The sequence below is a fragment of the Schistocerca piceifrons genome, chromosome 5 (assembly GCF_021461385.2).
Source record: "Schistocerca piceifrons isolate TAMUIC-IGC-003096 chromosome 5, iqSchPice1.1, whole genome shotgun sequence".
NCBI lineage: Eukaryota > Metazoa > Arthropoda > Insecta > Orthoptera > Acrididae > Schistocerca > Schistocerca piceifrons.
In genome coordinates, this window is record NC_060142.1 from 180,590,127 (window position 1) to 180,610,961 (window position 20,835).

At 43.1% G+C, this 20,835-nt stretch overlaps 1 protein-coding gene across 3 annotated transcripts in view; it reads left to right on the forward strand.

Annotated features, from left to right (window-relative positions):
- The window catches only part of LOC124797986 (lachesin), an 871,202-nt gene that overhangs the window by 213,109 nt on the left and 637,258 nt on the right, over window positions 1-20,835 (forward strand). The window lies entirely within an intron of this gene.

Consider the following 20,835-nt stretch of genomic DNA (forward strand, 5'->3'; position numbering starts at 1 on the left):
AGATAAATCATTTGGTGTATTTATTTACTTGCAACTAACAAACACGATTCATCATTTAAATAATCAATTTTTAAGGAAAGTCTTATGCACACTACTGCTGTCTAATGCCGTAGTTCCTGTGAGGAACAGAATTGCGCGTTGTTTGCGTGAACAGATCCGTTTATTTTCGACTCAGTCCTCTTTTAGGTCAATTAAGTTTGCCTAACCTTTTTCGAATCGATCGATGTCAACTTGAAGTGCCGTTCTGGGTAAGCAAAATGTCTATCTACTGTGCCATCTTACTCAAAGGTTTTCGCAGCCACGAATGTATTTACGCATGGAAAAGGTGAAAAGTTCAAAGAGCGCCTGATCTTTTAATATCCCTACTATCAAATCAAGTGTGACTTTTCTTTTTTCGAATCAAGGCCTCGTCTCACGTTCCGAAGACTTTTCTACCCTTTTAATTTACTGTAATAAATCAGCAGAATTCTTTATAAATACCTTCACAGATTTCTGCAACATTTATTTTTTAATAAGGTTTCGGTCAGCATATAAAAGAAAATGCGTCACTCGTGTTGCTGAACGCTTCCTGGTAACTAATTTTTCGTCACGTTACTATAACACCAGCTGTTATATAAATGTTAACTCGCCGATCAACCACTAGCAAAACGAGTACTTCTCTTGCGGTCGTCTTTCATTTTCGTAGTTGTCAAGATAAGCACATCCTGTTTTGAATGCTGTCACCTGTTTAATGCTTGAAAATTACAAGCAGACGCTTTATAATTCTGAACTTACTTCGAACAAATTTCCGTAGACGAATTAACCGACCATAGCCGAACGAAGTCACAGAAGACTAAAAAGCCGTACAAATAAAACTATTCTTATTTACATGTAGCTGTGTGAAGAAAAAACTTGGACTACAAAACAGCATTAATATCCTCTGCCTGATGGACAGGGTTTCTGTATTTCCAAAAGACATACGGAGGTCGACTTTTTCTCTTCTTCTAGGTGTGCAGAAGAGGCTTGATAAATTTAAAGATGGTTCAAATGGCTCTGAGCACTATGAGACTTAACTGCTGAGGTCATCAGTCCCCTATAACTTAGAACAACTTAAACCCAACTAACCTAAGGACGTCACACACATCCATGCCCGAGGCAGGATTCGAACCTGCGACTGTAGCGGTCCCGCTGTTCCAGACCGTAGCGCCTAGAACAGCTCGGCCACCACGGCCGGCGATAAATTTAAAGAACTTCATCGTTGGCACCAGAAAGTTTAAAAGACTATTTTGGTAGCCACTACCAGCTAGATGATAGGTGACATGGTCACTTTGAAGACAGAACAGAAAAGAAGCAGTCAATTACCGCAAGTATTTGCTTCATTCAGTGACTGTTGCTTGATTCGCATTGTCGAAGAGGGAACTTGCAAAGATACCTGTGTACTTGAAGTTAACAGAAGAAGAAAATGAAATATATGTCCATCAGTGGTATTGTCACATGTTATAAAAACATGATAATCAAAGGTAAACACTCTTGGCCCGTTATGTAGGACCGTCATTAGCACACTGTACTTCGCTGCAGTACAAACAGCTTCGGTATCTTGGCCGCTAGGTGTCACTGACCATAACCACCGTTGATAATGGTGTCTTAACGGAGTCTGCATGAATCGAAATAGGATAAATTAAAATGTAATTAAAATTATAAATGCTAGTTCTGAAACTGGTGTCTGTGACGTTTACGACGACGCAATTATCATGATTGAAACCAGTCAGTGAATAAAACAAATACTTGCAATGACAGACTGTTGTCGCTTTTACACATTGACTACTACTGTTGAAGTTAGCGTACATGGAGTCGTAGCACCTGTTACGTACACAGCCTCCGTCTAGCATAATAGTGTGAGGTCTGAAGATGGTCTAAAACAGACTGAAACCGGCAACCTCATAAAAAAATTATTTTCTTGCGGTCGTGACTCTTTATGTCCGTTTTTAAATACTATAAGTATTGCAATGGAGAGACCGGATATACACTCCGCAGTGTTTGAAAGCGTACACTAAAGAATGACCACAGAGGAAAACTTCTCGGAGTTTTCCACCTGATTCGAGCGCAAGCGACTCTTGATACAGAGTTGGCACAAGCTATGAAGACAGACGGCACTACCTCTGTACCTGCAGTCACCGTCCGTAATTAGTGGGAAGGAATGGTATTGTTGACGATGTACGGTAGATGGAATCTGGACCAATGTCTTGAAAGGCAACAATACACATGTTTTTGGGTGGTACTTTCATTAGTAGGAGATACAACTGGGCTGCATTCTGGTCACCATTTTTTTTCTTTGTGGACGTCCGTGGCGTTTTATTACTAGCACAAGTAGTCGTTTAGATTCCCGTAATTTGTTATTTGTGCAAAGTAACTGTAAGGAGTATGGTCCAATCTAGCACACTCACTTCAGATATTGTGGGCAACGGTTTGGTGTCCAGTTCTCCGAACGTGTGTCATAAACTGAGTGGATAAGTTTGGTGTCCCAGAGGACATCTCTATGTTATCTGCCTTAATTGTGATGATTGAGTATAGGATTGGCTATTCTTAACCTGTGTTTCTTTATTGAACCCTTTGGTTCCTTCGGGCATGTTGTGGAATGCTTGAGTTAGGTGTAATTTTTGCTTGGTATTACGCCACACTGTATCCATTTCTGAAGTGAGGTACACACACTGCATACAAATCTAGTGTGAGCGGCTAGGTAATGCAAAATGGCCGGACCTCTGGTCTCTTAATGCACTTACTCAGGACCATGAAACTAGCCGGTCTTGCATTTCCAAAATCTGAATTTGCATACATGCAAATTTATGTCATTTCGCTACCGCCTTAAACTGTCATGCAAAGCAGATAATCAGATGTTATGTACTGGAATATACATGACTGGGAGTAGGATGCATGCTTATCGTAATACTGTTCATTACATACACTCCTGGAAATTGAAATAAGAACACCGTGAATTCATTGTCCCAGGAAGGGGAAACTTTATTGACACATTCCTGGGGTCAGATACATCACATGATCACACTGACAGAACCACAGGCACATAGACACAGGCAACAGAGCATGCACAATGTCGGCACTAGTACAGTGTATATCCACCTTTCGCAGCAATGCAGGCTGCTATTCTCCCATGGAGACGATCGTAGAGATGCTGGATGTAGTCCTGTAGAACGGCTTGCCATGCCATTTCCACCTGGCGCCTCAGTTGGACCAGCGTTCGTGCTGGACGTGCAGACCGCGTGAGACGACGCTTCATCCAGTCCCAAACATGCTCAATGGGGGACAGATCCGGAGATCTTGCTGGCCAGGGTAGTTGACTTACACCTTCTAGAGCACGTTGGGTGGCACGGGACACATGCGGACGTGCATTGTCCTGTTGGAACAGCAAGTTCCCTTGCCGGTCTAGGAATGGTAGAACGATGGGTTCGATGATGGTTTGGATGTACCGTGCACTATTCAGTGTCCCCTCGACGATCACCAGTGGTGTACGGCCAGTGTAGGAGATCGCTCCCCACACCATGATGCCGGGTGTTGCCCTGTTCATTTTCGTGCTACGTCTTAGCCGACCGCTGTGCTGGCGACTGCTTACGCCAGCACATCATGTAGGAGACGAGTGGGAGCTTTTGGCCTATGAGGAGATCAACCGCTCTCAACTGCATAAGGGCATGGGGGAGGAGGGACATCCGGTCACTGGAAATTGCGCGCGGAGTCCTGACCAGCCAGTGGCTAGCGGCTTTCTCTTTTGATGTCAGGTCTCAGGGGCAGAGCGATGGATGATCGCTATTTTTACAATGGGTGATGGCAGTTTTCCCGGGAAAGCCTCGTCGATTGGGCAGGAACATGTCGACACAACAGCTGTGCTGTTGCTTCAGACGTTTCGAAGAAATGATAGGCCGGCTCCACGGCATAACTGACAGAAGGGCGGCTCACCTCTAACACCTGAGGTATCGCATTCCGTTGGAGCCTGTCGGCAGTAAACTTTCCGCGTGGTCCTGGCGGAGACTGCTCGATTGTTACATCAGCACACGTTTGAAGTTACCCCGGGATTTGGCGGGAAGGAGCTGTATTGGCTCCTAGGTTGACGGAATGCGGTAGTGAGAGTCTAGACGAATTTATTGTAAGGCTAAAATTGGTGAAAGGGTAGTTTATCCGCGACGACTGGCCAAGTTCTGTCTCAAGCAGAGATTTCGCTGTCTGGGCGCGGGGCGAAAGAGAATTTTGAAAGGAGTTGGTTCCTGGCCGCTGCAGGCTTTTTCTGCAGAGTAATTTCAATCGAAGTTTCGCTTGTCCGGCCACCTAGCTACTAAGTCTTTTCGCTCTCGCACTTCGATCGGTCTCAAAGGTGAACCCCATGTCCATGCGGCGGCCGACGACGAGTAACAGAAGTCGTCAGCACGGCGCCTCGCGCTGTACCTCTCGATAATATACGCACCTCCGGCCTGTAGGGTTTCAGCTGATTTTGCAGCCGTCCAAAATTCGGAGTGAGGTTTCTGAGCAGTCGCATCTATAGAACTACTTTGTCTCCTTAGGTGATATCGTGGTACGACTACCCACTTATTTATTGTTGTTGTACATTTCACCCATTCTATTTGGTCCCCTTTCTCGTAGTAGCGAAGCACGCTAGATTCCATGCAGTGTCGTTTGCATTAGGTTCTTGCCAACTCGTCCACCAAGCGAGATTTACTTATTTTGTTTACGTTCATTCACGTAATTGTTCCTTGTGAGTTCCATTTAGAGAAAATAAAAGCAATTATAAATTTTTAGTATGGCATTTATCTGTTAAATTGTCACACTCACTACGATACTTTCCCATCATTATTCTTAGGGAAGAACTTCGATCAATTTTTTTAATGAATAAGTTATATGAGGGGCTATCCACCCAACGTAGGGTTTATGTATCAGAGCCAATATAAGACCGCGCTAAACACCTTGTGCAAATTCAATATAAACCTCCTTGGGTGTGATTTACATAACATCCATATTCTGCCCCCTGACTTGCCTATCAGTTAAACGTCCCACAATAGCAAACACACGGGTAGTATCCAACCTCAGTATGCGCCTTTACCGTAGTCATGACATAATCCAGCTAACCTGATGAGCCCCGCAAGTTTCATGATAGACTTTGTGCTTCATGAGAAGGCCGGAGACAGTCAACGGAAGCTTGGTATTTTATATGAATTTGTTGACACTGCTAGTTAACTGATTACTTTTTATCCAAGAACTCCGTCGCGAAAGAAATCGTAACCACTGCTGCTTACGCTAGTTTGGAGCGTGTGGCTGTTCTCAAGCGAACATTGAATATGGGAACATCATATAACAAAAATCATATACTACATACTGTTACGCAATGCATGCTCATCAATAGACAAGACGATAGACGATGGACACAACGTCGGAGTAGGTATGCACACGCCACTTAGTGTATAGCTTTTCCGAGGTAGTGTCCATTGACGAGCATCCCTTAGTTAACTGTGTGTGGCATTTATCCACATCTGTTGCGCACTTGAAAATAAGTACATGCTCGGAATTAGCTGGTGGTGCTTAGTAAATCACTCATTTACATTAGCATCCTGGTGGAAACGATGTCGCAAATGGATTCACTGACCCACAAATAATCACTTAAGTTCGACGCTTAGTAGATCAATTCCTCCGATTTTTCTCTAATATTTACTTAACTCGTAGAGTATGATAACACATACTTATTTTTTGAAACATCTTGCGGATCGAATGAACAGTTCTACAGGCTTAGCAACCTACAGTTGTCAAATACATCGTTGATGTTGTCAATACATATGCCATTTCAACAGCCAGTGGAAGAGCGTTTTTCGCAACATTTGGAGTCTCATACAACGAAATAGCAAATTGTGTCACATATTCTGCTTCTACTGGACGTAATTGTTGGTTGGAAAACAGTCTTCATGTGCTTAAAATTTTTTCATACTATAGTAACGTTGACATGAAAGTAAAATCTATGTATACATACAAATATACATTTTGTGCAGTTTTATAAACACACTGCTGCCTTCATTTATTTGACTAACTCCAAACATATTTCTTATTTGGTTTTCAGGCAGAGGCATTTCGAAATGAACTGTACCTTACGCAAAAGCGAGAAGACTTGTTTCTATTTTAAAATAAATAATAAAGACATACGGCGAATACCATTAAAATACAAAGTCATTTATATGCAGCAGCTCCGGCAGTAAACTGGTGTACTGCGTATATGGAACACCAAATGCTGTTTAATTTTGAATACGCAAGCAAAGCGACAGACTAACCAACACAACATAAAAACTTTAAGAGAACCAAAGCGTAGCTGGTCCTGGAATCGCTTGTGAGGACATATTAGAAAACATGTTTTTAAATAAAAGTGAAATAAATTGCAGGTCTGTTACATTATTTGTAAACCTTTCAGTTACTTGACGTATCCAGTAAGTAGCAGACGCTGGAAATGTGCTTCAAATTCCCTGTGATCTGATATCATTCCAAATTTTCAGTAGTGTTCAGCTGATACATACTTCAACATCGAAATAGCTAACGCACCCTGGTTTAAGCTGTGAAAATTTGGTGATGAAAAGCATCGCCAGTGTAGGGCATGTACCGGTAGGGGGATCGGTGAATGGGTGAAATAAAATTCTTGACAGGCAGGCTTGGGAAGAGATGCAATGCTCTTCTCAGGACGTTGAGACTGGTGGAAAAAGATTATCTTCAGGTGTTTCATTTATTCTTGGAATAGTTAATTTTATTGCAACATCAATTAATTCTGATTCTTTCGTCGGTTGGGGATGTTAAGTCTGGTAATCCCATACGTACTGTCGAGAGCAATTGGCAAAGACTCATTAGGTGTGAAACACGAAAATTTGATTCCTGGTGTCACCAAGAAAGAAGAAATAACAAAATATTCGGACCAATTATGTGCATACACTAGGTTTCAATCTCTCCATATTCTATTCCTCATTGATTCATACTGATACATAAGCAACCAATATTTTACAAACAGCCGCATGAAGCAGGCTATAGTATATCAGGTAGCGCAAAAGCAGCAGCTGCACTCTATCCTTGCCCACTGAAGCAGCGCTTATGTCTGAGACTGACTTTATATGGTATCTTTGGCCGAGGCGATAATATCGAATAAAATGTTCTCGGCCTTCGAGCAATGAAGTTATCCTCCTTGAAGTGAAGTGACTGCTGTGACCAGCTGCTAAATCTATATATATATACGTATTTAGGGTGCTGGCTGAGACATCATCCAATGTCCATGTTATCACCATATCTGGAAACAAGTTGCTTCCACGTTCTATGTGCCCACTTCAAATTAACTTCTCGGATCCTGAGAACATATTTCCCTCCGCTTTTTGGCCACTTCAAATGTTCAAATGTGTGTGAGTTCCTAAGGTACCAAACTGCAGAGGTCCCTGCCGGCTAGAGTGGCCGAGCGGTTCTAGGCGCTACAGTCTGGAACCGCGCGACCGTACGGTCGCAGGTTCGAATCCTGCCTCGGGCATGGATGTGTGTGATGTCCTTAGGTTAGTTAGGTTTAAGTGGTTCTAAGTTCTAGGGGACTGATGACCTCAGAAGTTAAGTCCCATAGTGCTCATAGCCACTTGAACCATCGGTCCCTAGACTTACACACTACTGAAACTAACTTAAACTAACCTATGCTAAGAACAACACACACAACCATGCCCGAGGAAGGACACGAACCTCAGGCGGGAGGAGCCGCGCAGTCCGTGACATGGCGCCTCTAACCGCTCGGCTACTCCGCGCAGTTTTTGGCCACTAATAGCAACAGTCCACTTCATTCATTTACACATTACGGGCATTTTCCATCAAGAGAATATGAAAGATTATTGGCTGTACCCGAAATGCGTAGATAAATCAAGTTTTAACAAATTGACTGTGGTGTTAGCGACCAAACAAATGGAAATGACGTGCTCGGTATTCAACCACTTTATGTAACAACTTAAACTAAACGATGGAGTTTCCGCTGCGTTAAGCTGTTAGTCCCCGTGCCTGTTATGTGTATTGTCCATGATTTTCATTTAAGTTCTTTCTCTTAATTGCGCTGCCCGAAAAGCCGTTAGTGCGAACCATGACAGAGGTTGCTGTGAGGTTTCAGTACTCTTACAGTTGGAGCATTTCGGAAATTTTCATATTATTTAAATGTATGGTGTGCAGTGATAGCGGATATATTCGTTTCTGTGTGTACACCACCTCTGGTGGATGAACTTTGAATAAAAGAAATCTTTGGATAACAATGTGGAATTAAAGGGTCGACGGTGTTAAACTATGCTTGCACGGGAGTGGTAAATTCCATCGGATCGTGTTAGTGTAGAGAAGCCTGTTAGCGGAAATCAAAATAGGCAGTTAATTTCCGTATAATTGTGGAATGAAATAATGATAATTAGTGACATATTGCTTGAGTTGTTCTAGGAAACGTGTAAATACGTTTTTCTCTGCTTCGCTGCTAATTTAACTATGATTAAATGCCAGAATGCCTTACTTGTATCAATGATCGCGTTATCAGTTGCAGAAGCAAACCGCTTGTACAGTCATACCAGACGGCTATTTCATACCATTTTGTAGAAAATGTTCAGCATCAGCAGATGTTTTGAAGTGATAGCACCTCTCTAAAACACCGTATCGATTTTAATAACACCACGTTTCTAGCACTAGCGTCTACTCATACAGTGCGATTAAAGAAGACACTGAAAATATCACGGACGATATTCATAATAAAGACAGAGGCATAAAGATCAGTGCGGCAATTATTTCGCTATATTCGTAGCACAATTAAAAAACGACCGCTTTATTATTAGTACAGGTGCGATCCATTACAGTTATGAATATAGTACTTACTTCAGATCTTTGCATACCATACAAATTTCGAAGTAACCTGAGACTGACGACAAACTGCTCATGTAAGTAGGAATTCTAATAAAATCTTATATTTTTCGGTATGTAGAAACTGTGTAAGGCAACGTTTTGTATGAAGTATTACTCCGGATAAAAATCTTTAATACCGCTCTGCCACATAAACTGCCTTTTCGTATAGCCTAATCGCCAACAAGTATTTTATTCGAAGTTGGTTAAAATTATTTTTTTGACACTGCGGTGATGTTTGCTACTTTTCGGTAGAAAATTTCTTTCTGTATATAGCCGTGAATTATAAAACTTTAAACTATATTTTGGTTTATGAGGGGTACTGATGTCATTATTTATATATTTCTCCTACAACTGATTTGCTACCCCGTAGTAATAATAAACTGAAGACCACATTCACCAATCTGTGATCCTACATATGATGGGTCTTAGCAGAACTGACGCTGTAAACTGATAGTATACACGAGACTGAAGTTAGGGATACACTAAGATGAAATGTAAGCTGAACTAGATGCACCCCATTCCCCATTTCCGCTGAGGAGTATCCTTGTTTAACTCTCCACCAGTTTTTCCTTGACGGAAGCGACATTCCCCCTTGGTTGTCGACATAAATGTACTTCCTGAAGAGCTTTCCCCATCGTCATCAGCTAAGGTAATCGTGCGCTGTGATTTGCGCTATTCTACAACACCGTAGTACCATTCAGACTACCCGTATTATTAAGACGAGTGTAACATACCGCAATAAGTGGCTGTATGCTTCATTCTTAAATATGGTGTTGCTTGAATATTTCGTTTATGTATGTCACCCAGGTTTAATCACGACGTTTGCGCTTGTCTAACACGTGCATGCTGTTTGGGAGCGAATAGTTGCACGAACTGTACATCCGCTTAAAACAGCAATCAAACTCCGGAGAAGCCGAAGAGCACAGGAAATGGGCAAATAGTTTGCAAACTTTTGTTTTCTCGCTAAGTAATTATGGACGTGGCAGAGCCACGTGCGAAAAGCTGCAGAGTTGTCGAAACCCCTGCGTAATTTTAAGCAATTGCTCCAAATTACCGGCGGAGTGTTTTCCGCCCGTGAACTTGATGTACAGGAATGGCGGGAGCTTTAGTTGACAGCCTAAGAAAATGTAAATACGAACACAAATACCGGCGCCAGAGGTAGTCGAAGGCAGGCAAACATCAACATAAACAAACGCCCCTGTTTATTCCGCCTTCTCGCCACCCTCTGTAGCTGTCACCTGCCAATTTCAGCCTCGTCTACTCTAACGATCCGGAGCAGTTTAATGCAAACAGCCAACGATAACCACACAGTTTCCATCTGACACAAAGTTTGACAGATTACGGAACAACAGAGCTCAGCGCATAAGGAAATTATGCTAGAGCTGTCTATATCTAGTCCAATCAATCAGAGTTCAAAACCGCTGTTTTCGTAACAAAATTTCCGAGGTGCTTTTATCCCAACTGTTTCATATTTTTTGGGGTGCTGAATCCGAATTTTATGTTTTTTGCCTTGTACGAGGTCAACATCACAGTAAAATACGCAAAATACCTCAAAATTTTAGCACTCTCTCCAGATTTTCGCTTATATCTCGACAATTACACCTTCTCGAAGATGGCCATTCCTCACAGCATAAAAGTGGACAATATTTCCTAAGAAGTGCATTAGGCAGGTTTGGTTTTCTAACGAGCGGTATCGGCGCTAAGGCGTTCTGAAACACCCTCTGCCAGTGCCTACAACTCGAAATATATACACGTTATCAATAAAATCCCCTACACCATCTGAAAGTTTATTAAATTTACTACAAGTGAAGTCTGTAGCATACAATTTTTCTCATAAGAGAGTGAGGTAGCAGTGTGAAAATTAACAAACATGGCTTCTTAGCCTTACAGCAAACCGACCCCTATCCCACCGTCTCGGCGCTATACCTTCCGTGTATTACGCTTAAAAGATTGCTTTAAACGAATTTAGGGGAGATCATGTTTGATGAAAACATTAACAAGTTATGTTTACAACATATTAGGTATATGACACTGAAAATAATGATGAATAATGAAATCTGTATGTAGTAAATGAAGTACATGTTTCATGGAATGCGAGAATGTCTCGCAGTAGTTGGGTTATCACTTCGAGTAGTTTCTCCACCGTGAAAAGTAAGAAGGCATTTAGCGATAGAATATGGATACAAAAGACAGATGTATAGTGACCTATCGATGAATGCAGAAATGCCTGTTTGGGTACATGTGCGGAGCTTTTTAACTCGCTCTGTCTGGCAGATGGCCCAGGCAATGTTTCTTGGGAACTAGAACGTTTTGATGCAGGGTCGTGGACAATGGAAGTTCCAGGCAAAGCTTCAAAGGCTGTGAAAGGCCCAGGTTGAGCACTGAGCTGTTACCGTTTTTCAGCTGAAAAAACTGTAGTTTAATGGTTGATGTTACGAGAAAAATTGGTCACTAAACATACATAATGCTGCAAAATATTACGTGAATTAATGCCTCCTATCGCAACAGCTGCTTCAATGATACTGAAAGTGGCTCATCCAGATATTTTTGATAGTTTATATGAAAACTCTCGTCTGTGATAGAGCTCGACCATTCACATTGCATCTGTCTTGCACTTGTAAGATATAAGCTGAATAGGCCGCAGGGGGGTAAAGGGTGCCAACCCATTTTTGCCAACTTCCAACCCCCCTGCTCTGTATCCAAGTCGCATACAGTACACGCGATTGCTGGGTGCTTCTCGTATGCTCGATTGGGCGTACCTTCAAATATATTTGTGGCCTCATATATCCATTATGTACGAAGTAATTACAATCAGACTGCGACATTTATGTTCCATGGTTTTCGAACAGACAAAAGACTATTAAGTCCCCTGAGAGTTTGAGGAGGTCGACAAACAAGCAGTCTGGATCACAAGAGAATCGCAATTTCTGGGAAAAAAATCTTGATCTTCTGGTCAATGATGGGTCTCCAAACTCCCTTCAACGTGTTTTTCCTCTGACCAGGGAGACATACAGCCCTCACTTCCTTCACAATCGGGAAGTGCAGTGAAGAACAGTGTTGCCAACCACCTTTCCCTCAACGCAGTGAGTGGTTGCGACCCTACGTCCGCGTTATTCAAAATAAACAAATGTTAAAATTCTCAAGACCCTCTCCAAAAATCCGGATGCTGAACCATACTTCAGTCTCCTCTAAGCAAATAATAGAGCTAGTGGGAAATTTCTCATTGACATTTATGATGGAAACCACAAAACTACAACACCCAACAAGTTGAGGTTTAAACAATAGGCTACAGCAGTCTATAAGATATCAGCAAGGACGACTTCCATATCTCCCACTGAAGCTGCGGCTCAACAACGTACAACAACACAACAGGAAACTTCGTCTACTTTAATTTTATGGAGGGTGGTCATCTTCGAAAAAGGCATAGTTTTCGAGGTATAACAGAAAAACTGTAAAACGTGTAAAATTTTGAGGTTTTTTGCCGTTTTTGTTTTGAAGCTGATATCTTACAAGGCAGCAAACATTAAATTCGGATTCACCACACCACCTGTAGAACCACTGAGAGAAAATCTTCCGTAACATTATTACAGAAAACCATCACGTTTCCTGATCTAGTTATAAACCTGGGCGGTATTAAACTACGTGGCTCCGCTGCGGAAGAAGTATGAACACTAGTCTCAACATAAAGAAAGGTGTACTGCCTGCGATCCATGCAACGAACAAACGAACATTCCAGCCAACACGGCAACGCAAAAGCGCTATGAATGTGCCTCGATACCGAAATTAAGAGCCATCCGACCTTATCATACAACAAACTGAAACATTTTCATACCCTGTAAAGTTCTTCGCCCACCACAGTGGAACCACCGTGGCACTTCCTTAATAGCTGTACAGCTGGAGAGCTGGAGAGCTGGACTTACTTCCTGTGAGAGGTAGAATAATTGAAATCGACAACATGCCCCCCCTCCCATCATTGGCGAGGCCTCTACAAGGTTCATCCTTAGCATTAATTAACAAGGTCAGGTGTGATTTTCTTCACCGAAAACGTACAGAATATGAAATGAATACAATAGATCATCATAATCAATATCAACAATGCGACTTCCGCTGACAGATGTAGGTCTGTTCTGAAGTTTTGCACGCATCACTATTTTCGGATTTTGCGACCATGTTGTAAACGCAGGTTTTACGGTGTCATCTGATCGCTTTTCATTATATTCTCGATCATTTCTTTTGCTTAGAATCCAACAAAGTATGGTACTTCGTTAGACAGTTTATGGCTGCAAGTGTCTTCCAAACCAGAAAGTTTTCGCTAAGCTCATAATTAGTTATACATTTTCGGCTGCCAATTATTGATCTTTCTTTTTTCTTATACTGCTTTGCTCCAAAACGACAACCGCCGAGTTCACACACGTTCGTGATTGTGACGAACCTACAGACAAGCTATCACACCTCGACTGGGTTGCTAAATCACTGACCTTAATCCCCCCATGGGGCTCTTCACTCTTTGGCGGGTTCATGCTTGGCTACCACGGGGCCACAGCCTTTGCAGCACTTTTTCCCTTCAGTGCTGCATGTCTATCCTCTTGCTATTCCTTTTCCCCTCCCTTGAGAAACATGTCTGGGCTATTACTGGGAATGTTCTACATTCTGTTGATGACCTGCGAACAGTCTCAACTTTCTTTTCCGCTCATTTTTCCTTTCTTTGTTTCGCTTCTCCTCTAGTTCCTCCGCTTCGGCGTTTGAGGATCCTCTTTTTTTTCTTCCTCCCTGTGAGCTCTTTAAACTCCGGACCACGCGTCTGACGCATAAAAGGCGACTGGGTAATGCGTAATTCCCAGCTACAGGTCGACAAGTAGAGTTCGCACGTACCTCCTGGTACAGGCCAAGCCCAAGGAGGTGTGATTACCTGAGCTGTAACCTTCCCAGACTGCCCATTGGTCGCTCCGTCAGATGTTCGGGAGGTGAGACCTGAGGTGTGAACAATCACCCCTTGCGTAGGGGGCCCCCAGTTGGAAGGAGTTCCTTGTGATGAGTCACTCACTCTCTCCATCAACGTCGACGGAACGTAAACGTTATGAGGCTACTGATTCGAAGACTCTTCCCGCTGCACCGCGGTTCCTTATGGTATCACACTGAAGGTGGTCAGTCATTCGCCACGGTCAATCCGTTTATTATTCAGAAAGGTGTTGATGCAATTGTTGGCCCTGTGAAATCGTGCTCTCGTTTACGGAATGGCACTTTGCTTTTGGAGACGGCCTCTGATGCTCAAAAAACAACTACTTGCTGCCTCGCTTCTCACGGCTACCCTGTTCGTGGCCAGGCACATAGCATTTTGAATTCTTCCCGTGGTGTAATTTACACCAGGGTGCTTGACTGTCTAACCGAGACTGAAATACAATCTGCTGGTCAGTTACCCTCTGGCCAGAGTTAATATGTGCATCCGGTAATTTAGGGTTCCTTGCTGCTCTGTAATATCAATGAAGAAAAATTTGTGCTACGAGACGACTGAAAAAGATTCACTTCATAGTTAGCTTCTGGTATGACTTCTGATCGAACTTCATATGTCTGCAGTTTCGCTAATGAGAGTTTTGGATTGCGATTTGTCCTAGCGATCATCAGGAAAAATACTGTAAGTCCAGGTACTGTGAAATGTGTGTTGTAGACCAAAATTAATTTTCGTTTACGTGTACATGACTGGACAAATTCCTGATATTTCATTTCAAGATAGATCATATTTATCTGTAGATTGATTTACGTATGTTTAAAAAGCTCAATAGTAGATTCCGTAATGAGCTACTCATTCCATGCTATGCAATGGAATTAATTTTCATAATAATCTGTAACTATTATTACTCTGTCTTATAACATCCAACCTGCATTTTGGAGACAAGTCTCATTTTCAAAGATTATCAGCATAAAGCAATATTTATTTAAAATATCATCACCAGACAATCGAAGCGGTGATATACCGCTTAATAAATGCGTGGTACAGTACTTCACGACATTATTATTCTGCCCTAATCATATTACAGAATATTACAGATCACAACGCCTGCGAAAGCTTACGTACACTTTGCCACACTCAGCAAGCAGTAGGCAGTAGACACAGTGCCTGTTCTGTCAAAGCAGCGTCACCGAAGAGAGGGTGTGCCACCGACGAAGTCTGCCTCTCGGTTAACTAGGCCGGAAGACGTCTGACTTCAGCTATTACAGAACTCGTGAAGCCTGTCACAGAGGTCTACCCCAAGAGTATATTCGCATACAAAGCTTCCGAGTATATTCACATACAAAGCTCTTCCGTTGAGTTAGCTGACGTTAGCTAATGCCGTGGTGTCGTAGATGAATTCATAACGAAAACTACAACTGTAAACTTTCAGTAAAATTTTATCTATAAATGAAAATACTAAATACTTTCTTTGAAAAACATTCTCCTCGTGTAAAGTGTGCTTCATATACTTTATTCAACTGCTAAGCAATACTGAATGTTGGTTGGCCCTGTGTTGCGCATATGAACAGTGTCGTGAAACAAAACATTAACGTACAAGAAATGCTGAATTTGAGATAAAGAGAATAAATCTAACTTAATCCCAATAGAATCGAATAGTGTACTTAATGAAAACTATTTAAATGTAACTCAGTATTGAAATTCGTTATGAAAGTTGCATAACATGAACTGCAAAGTTTGACTTGAAACATCCAAGGGCGCCCATACATATCGGAAAGGGGGCCCAACAGCCCAGCTTCCCGCTCCTCCACCCCCCCCCCCCCCCCCTCCACCACAGTACCTCTCAGGGAAAGAAAAAAAATGCGGTGTATTCAGGTGCTTGTCTTTCGAGAATACGATTTATGTCAGTATTACACTGCTTTTTAACATGGTCGGATCTGAAAATTTTTATGGCTTTTTACAAGGTTATATACGAATTCCAAAAATTAAAAATATGCCATACCCTCTTGTCTACCTTCCCTCTTACAAATGATTGTATAGGTGCTCTTATCAACGAAGTAAAGTTCTCCTGAACTCGGTACAAAATAACTCTTTAATATTATCTACACTGTTGAACGTACATTAATCTGCTTAATAAGCACAATACTTGAAAATATTGACTGTTTACTGTTTTCTCAGAAGAACTCAAAGTGAGATGTGCTGTAAAATAAAAGTAACTTATGTCGTGCTCAGCATTCTGTTTAGCATCTGGTGTACCGACGTTCTGGAAAGCAAACTGTCATAACATTACTAATTATGGTGGAGGAGGGTTTTACTATAAAGGAAGACGTTCTTGGAAAATTAAACTCTGATTATTGTCAAATAAGACTGTACAACATCAGAAGACCCTAACAATTAGGTAATCCCCTCAATACAAAAATTACTGACATTGCAACCAGCTGCGTTATTTGTGACATAATGAAAACAAAGAAATCAAGTATCACAGAGTTTTCTATACGATATCTTATAGTACACCGTTGAGATTTGTACAGTACCTTTTTAACAAAATAAACATAATTCCTATTGAAAACAACGATTTTGATTAGTTACAAAAAATTATTATAAAACAAAGAAGTCTCTCTCTTAAGTTTACATCTAGAAAACAAAAACAGTGAAAATCTTTTTGCCATGGAGATGATAATTAGTCTTTAATAGCGAGTATCTCCTCCACGCACACGGATGAGTTCTTTGGATGAGACCATGAAGATTATCTTGGCGTATGAAGTCGCACTCCTCAATGGCACCTCAGTGAATTCCTGGGATTGTCAGGTGGAACCGGGTGCTGTGCAATGGCCACCTTCAACATGTCCCATGCATATTCTGTTGCTTTCATGTCTGGCCAATGCATTCGATTGATGTTGCACATTTGAAGATACCGAGACATTGCGAGAGTACGGTGTGGTCTTGCAGTGTCATCGACTAGGATAAAGATGTCACCAATTTCACGTCTATAGGTCCTTACAATCGATTGTAGGACCTCTTGGAGGTATTGGGGATAAGTCAAATTTCCGTATATGGGAATTAGAGGGGTGCCCTGTCCCTTCGTTATTGCTGCCCATAACATTACACTTCGACCTGCAAACCGATGGACTCCCTGAACGTAACGGCCTTCATGGTATCATCTATCGCTTTTCCATACGATAATACGTCTAGTGCCCGGTCTGAAACCAATCCCGGCCTCGTCAGGAAACATGACATTACCCGATTCTGCAACGGTCCACTGTTGATGTGCAACAGTCCAGGTCCTTCGACTGCGCCAGTTCCGTTGGTTCAGTGCAAAACTTCTATTTGGCCTTCTGGAATTAAGATCACTGGGATCAATCTTCTATGCACTGTTTGGTCTGAGATACGAATCCTTGTTGCCCGGGAGAAGTCATTTCCAATATTTTTGGCCGTTGATATTTGGGGCCTGAGAGCCGACTGTTGGAGGAAACAATCCTGTATTGGTGTTGTCATACCAAAACGGCCAATGCGCGGTCTATCGTTCACATTTCACGTCTCTCAGGTCTCCCTCGACACCTTAGACGCACCACGTTGAATGACATGTAACCTATTGGTAACATCTTGCTATGTATGACCTGCTGAAAGTAAAACCACATCCTGACATTATCAGAGTGTAGTATGCCTCTGCATCGCAAGTTACTGTAGTTCTCGACGCAAAATGAATGAAGCTGTTGTTGATATTGGACTGCTCTCGCTGTGCTGCTGCGGCAGCGGTATGTGTACATGAATGGGAACGGACCGAAAGCAAAAAAATGGTTCAAATGGCTCTGAGCACTATGGGACTTAACTTTTGAGGTCATCAGTCCCCTAGAACTTAGAACTACTTCAACCTAACTAACCTAAGGACATCACACACCTCCATGCCCGAGGCAGGATTCGAACCTGCGAGCGTAGCGCCGCGCGGTTCCAGACTGAAGCGCCTAGAACCGCACGGCCACTCCGGCCGGCGCTCCAAAGCATGTTAGCAGTAAACACCGTCTAGTATGTGGGCTGAAATTGGGCAGAGCATGAAGTGTCTAGGTGAGTGAGACATCTAGTATCGTTGTCTCCCTTTCAAGATAGCATTCCAAACTTTTGTTAAGCAGTATAGTTACCAGAAGAAAAAAGATTTTCAAAATTTTTTATTTTTGACAAACAAACATTACATTCTTGCGCATGCATTGGTTACCTCAAAAAAACCCTCTAAAACATCTCCTCCATCACTAGAGTCAATATAAAATATTCCATATAATTTCTCTCAGATTCACAAATATCAAATGTCCATCTATAAAAACTCAACCGCTCGTCACTATGCCTCAAATAACAGTGCCCCAGCGCTGCACAACTGACTGGCGACCAAGCGCACCACAGATTACATTCAACACGTAGCCAAGGATTTTGTTCACTACTCGTGCAGCACCCTGATCATCTTTGTCTCAGTACAGCACAGATGAATTATTTACAGTGGCACAGACATATGAAAACCTTACACAACCACCTCTGAAGCCGTATGTGAAGTACTTCAAAATTGATTAGGGTGTTCCTCGCTATATTCAGAATGGTTCAGATGGCTCTAAGGACTATGGGATTTAACATCTGAGGTCATCAGTCCCCTAGAACTTAGAACTACTTAAATCGAACTAACCTAAGGACACCACACACATCCATGGCCGAGACAGTATTCGAACCTGCGACCGTAACAGCAGCGCCTTTCCAGACTGAAGCGCCTAGAACAGCTCGGCAACAGCGTCCGGCTCCTCGCTAAATTGACGCCTTTATGGAGGCTAGATGTGACATAATAAGTGGAGCTGGAAAATCAGTGGAATGTGTCCTGAGAGCGGTCACCCTCCGGTGCAGCTAGCGTGGGGTTCGTACCCACCCGTGCCCATGTAGGAGGGCTATGGATGTGTGATGTCACCGCCAGACACCACACTTGCTAGGTGGTAGCCTCTGAATCGGCCGCGGTCCGTTAGTATACGTCGGACCCGCGTGTCGCCACTACCAGTGATTGCAGACCGAGCGCCGACACACGGAAGGTCTAGTCTAGCGAGACTCCCTAGCACTCGCCCCAGTCGTACAGCCGACTTTGCTAGCGATGGTTCACTGTCTACATACGCTCTCATTTGCCGAGACGACAGTTTAGCATAGCCTTCAGCTACGTCATTTGTTACGACCTAGCAAGGCGCCATATTCTGTTACTATGTCTCCTGAACAGATAATATTGCGACTCTTGTACCATCAAGAGCGACGTTCTTGATTAATGGATTAAAGTTAAGTATCAAACTAATTACGTCCGCTTTCTGAATTCTAATTCGTTGTCATGTTCCATACCTCAAGTCAGTATAGTTCTTCCCACCTCACGCCAGCCTCCGTGAACTAAAACGCGTGCATTTCGGCCTCCTCTAGTAACATGGTGTTGGCTCTCCTGCCAACACAACAGGATGTACCTACGCCCGGAAGAAACTTCCAGCTATGGAGATAGAACACGTTGCGACGTTAACCAACAGCTACACCCAGAAACGTCCTGTTAACGTTGTGTATTTTTACAAGGGAACGGATACTCGTATTTACAGAAAAATTCGAGCGACGGTCCCGGTCGGCATATCCGGACCGCGGCGCAGGTGAAAGACTGCCGCGAGCTAGACAGCTCGCGTCGCGACGCGTTTGCCCTCCAGCGTCGGGGCGGCAGCGCTGGCTCGCCGCCCTGCGCTACGTGCAAGACCGTGTTTGCGGCCAGCGCTCCTGATTGAGGGGGCGGCGGGGGCGGCCGGCGGCGGCGCTGTTTTCCCAGTCGGCCGGACCGCCCCCCTGCTGCCGCCGCCGCCGCCGCCGCTGCTAATTCCGCAGATAAATTGCTCTCCCGGCGAGGCGGGCGTGCATGTTTGGCCGCTGGAACAGCCGGCCCGCGTCCACCGCGGCCTCCAGCTGTCGTCGGCGCGGCCGTAGTCGCAGCCACGTCTCCTGGGTACCGCCACGCCCACTCGCTGGCGTAAAAAAATTCGCCGCGTTCATCTGGGGGTGTTTTTCACGAAATTCCTCAGACGCCCCTGGTATGTTGTACGTCACGTATTTTACCTGTTCCCCACTTCTAGATCATGTTTGTAGGGGAACAATTTTCTCTGTGTTTAGGAAAAGCAGGTGCTGTCCTTTTTTTTTTATCCTCCGTTGTATTTCCGTTCTTCAGATTGGGGACGTTCCAGCACAAAAGAAAAGCCCATCTTCCACTGCGCAACCTCTGTTCGCATGGTGACTCTTAATGAAGTTACAAACTGCAGTGACGGTTACCTGACTCGAATGGATTATTGTTGTTGTTGTGGTCTTCAGTCCTGAGGCTGGTTTGATGCAGCCCTCCATGCTACTCTACCCTGTGCAAGCTTCTTCATCTCCCAGTACCTACTGCAGCCTACATCCTTCTGAATCTGCTTAGTGTATTCATCTCTTGGTCTCCCTCTACCATTTTTACCCTCCACGCTGCCCTCTAATACTAAACTTGTGATCCCTCGATGTCTCTGAACGTGTCCTACCAACCGATCCCTTCTTCTAGTCAAGTTGTGCCACAAGTTCCTCTTCTCCCCAATTCTATTCAATACCTCCTCATTAGTTATGTTATTTACCCATCTAATCTTCAGCATTCTTCTGTAGCACCACATATCGAAAGCTTCTATTCTCTTCTTGTCTACACTATTTATCGTCCATTTTTCACTTCCATAGATGGCTACGCTCCATACGAATACTCCAAATACTCTCAGAAACGACTTCCTGACACTTAAATCTATACTCGATGTTAACAAATTTCTTCAGAAACGCTTCCGTTGTCATTGCCAGTCTACATTTTATATCCTCTCTACTTCGACCATCATCAGTTATTTTGCTCTCCAAATAGCAAAACTCATTTGCTTCATCAAGCGTCTCATTTCCTAATCTAATTCCTGCAGCATCATCCGACTTAATTCGACTACATTCTT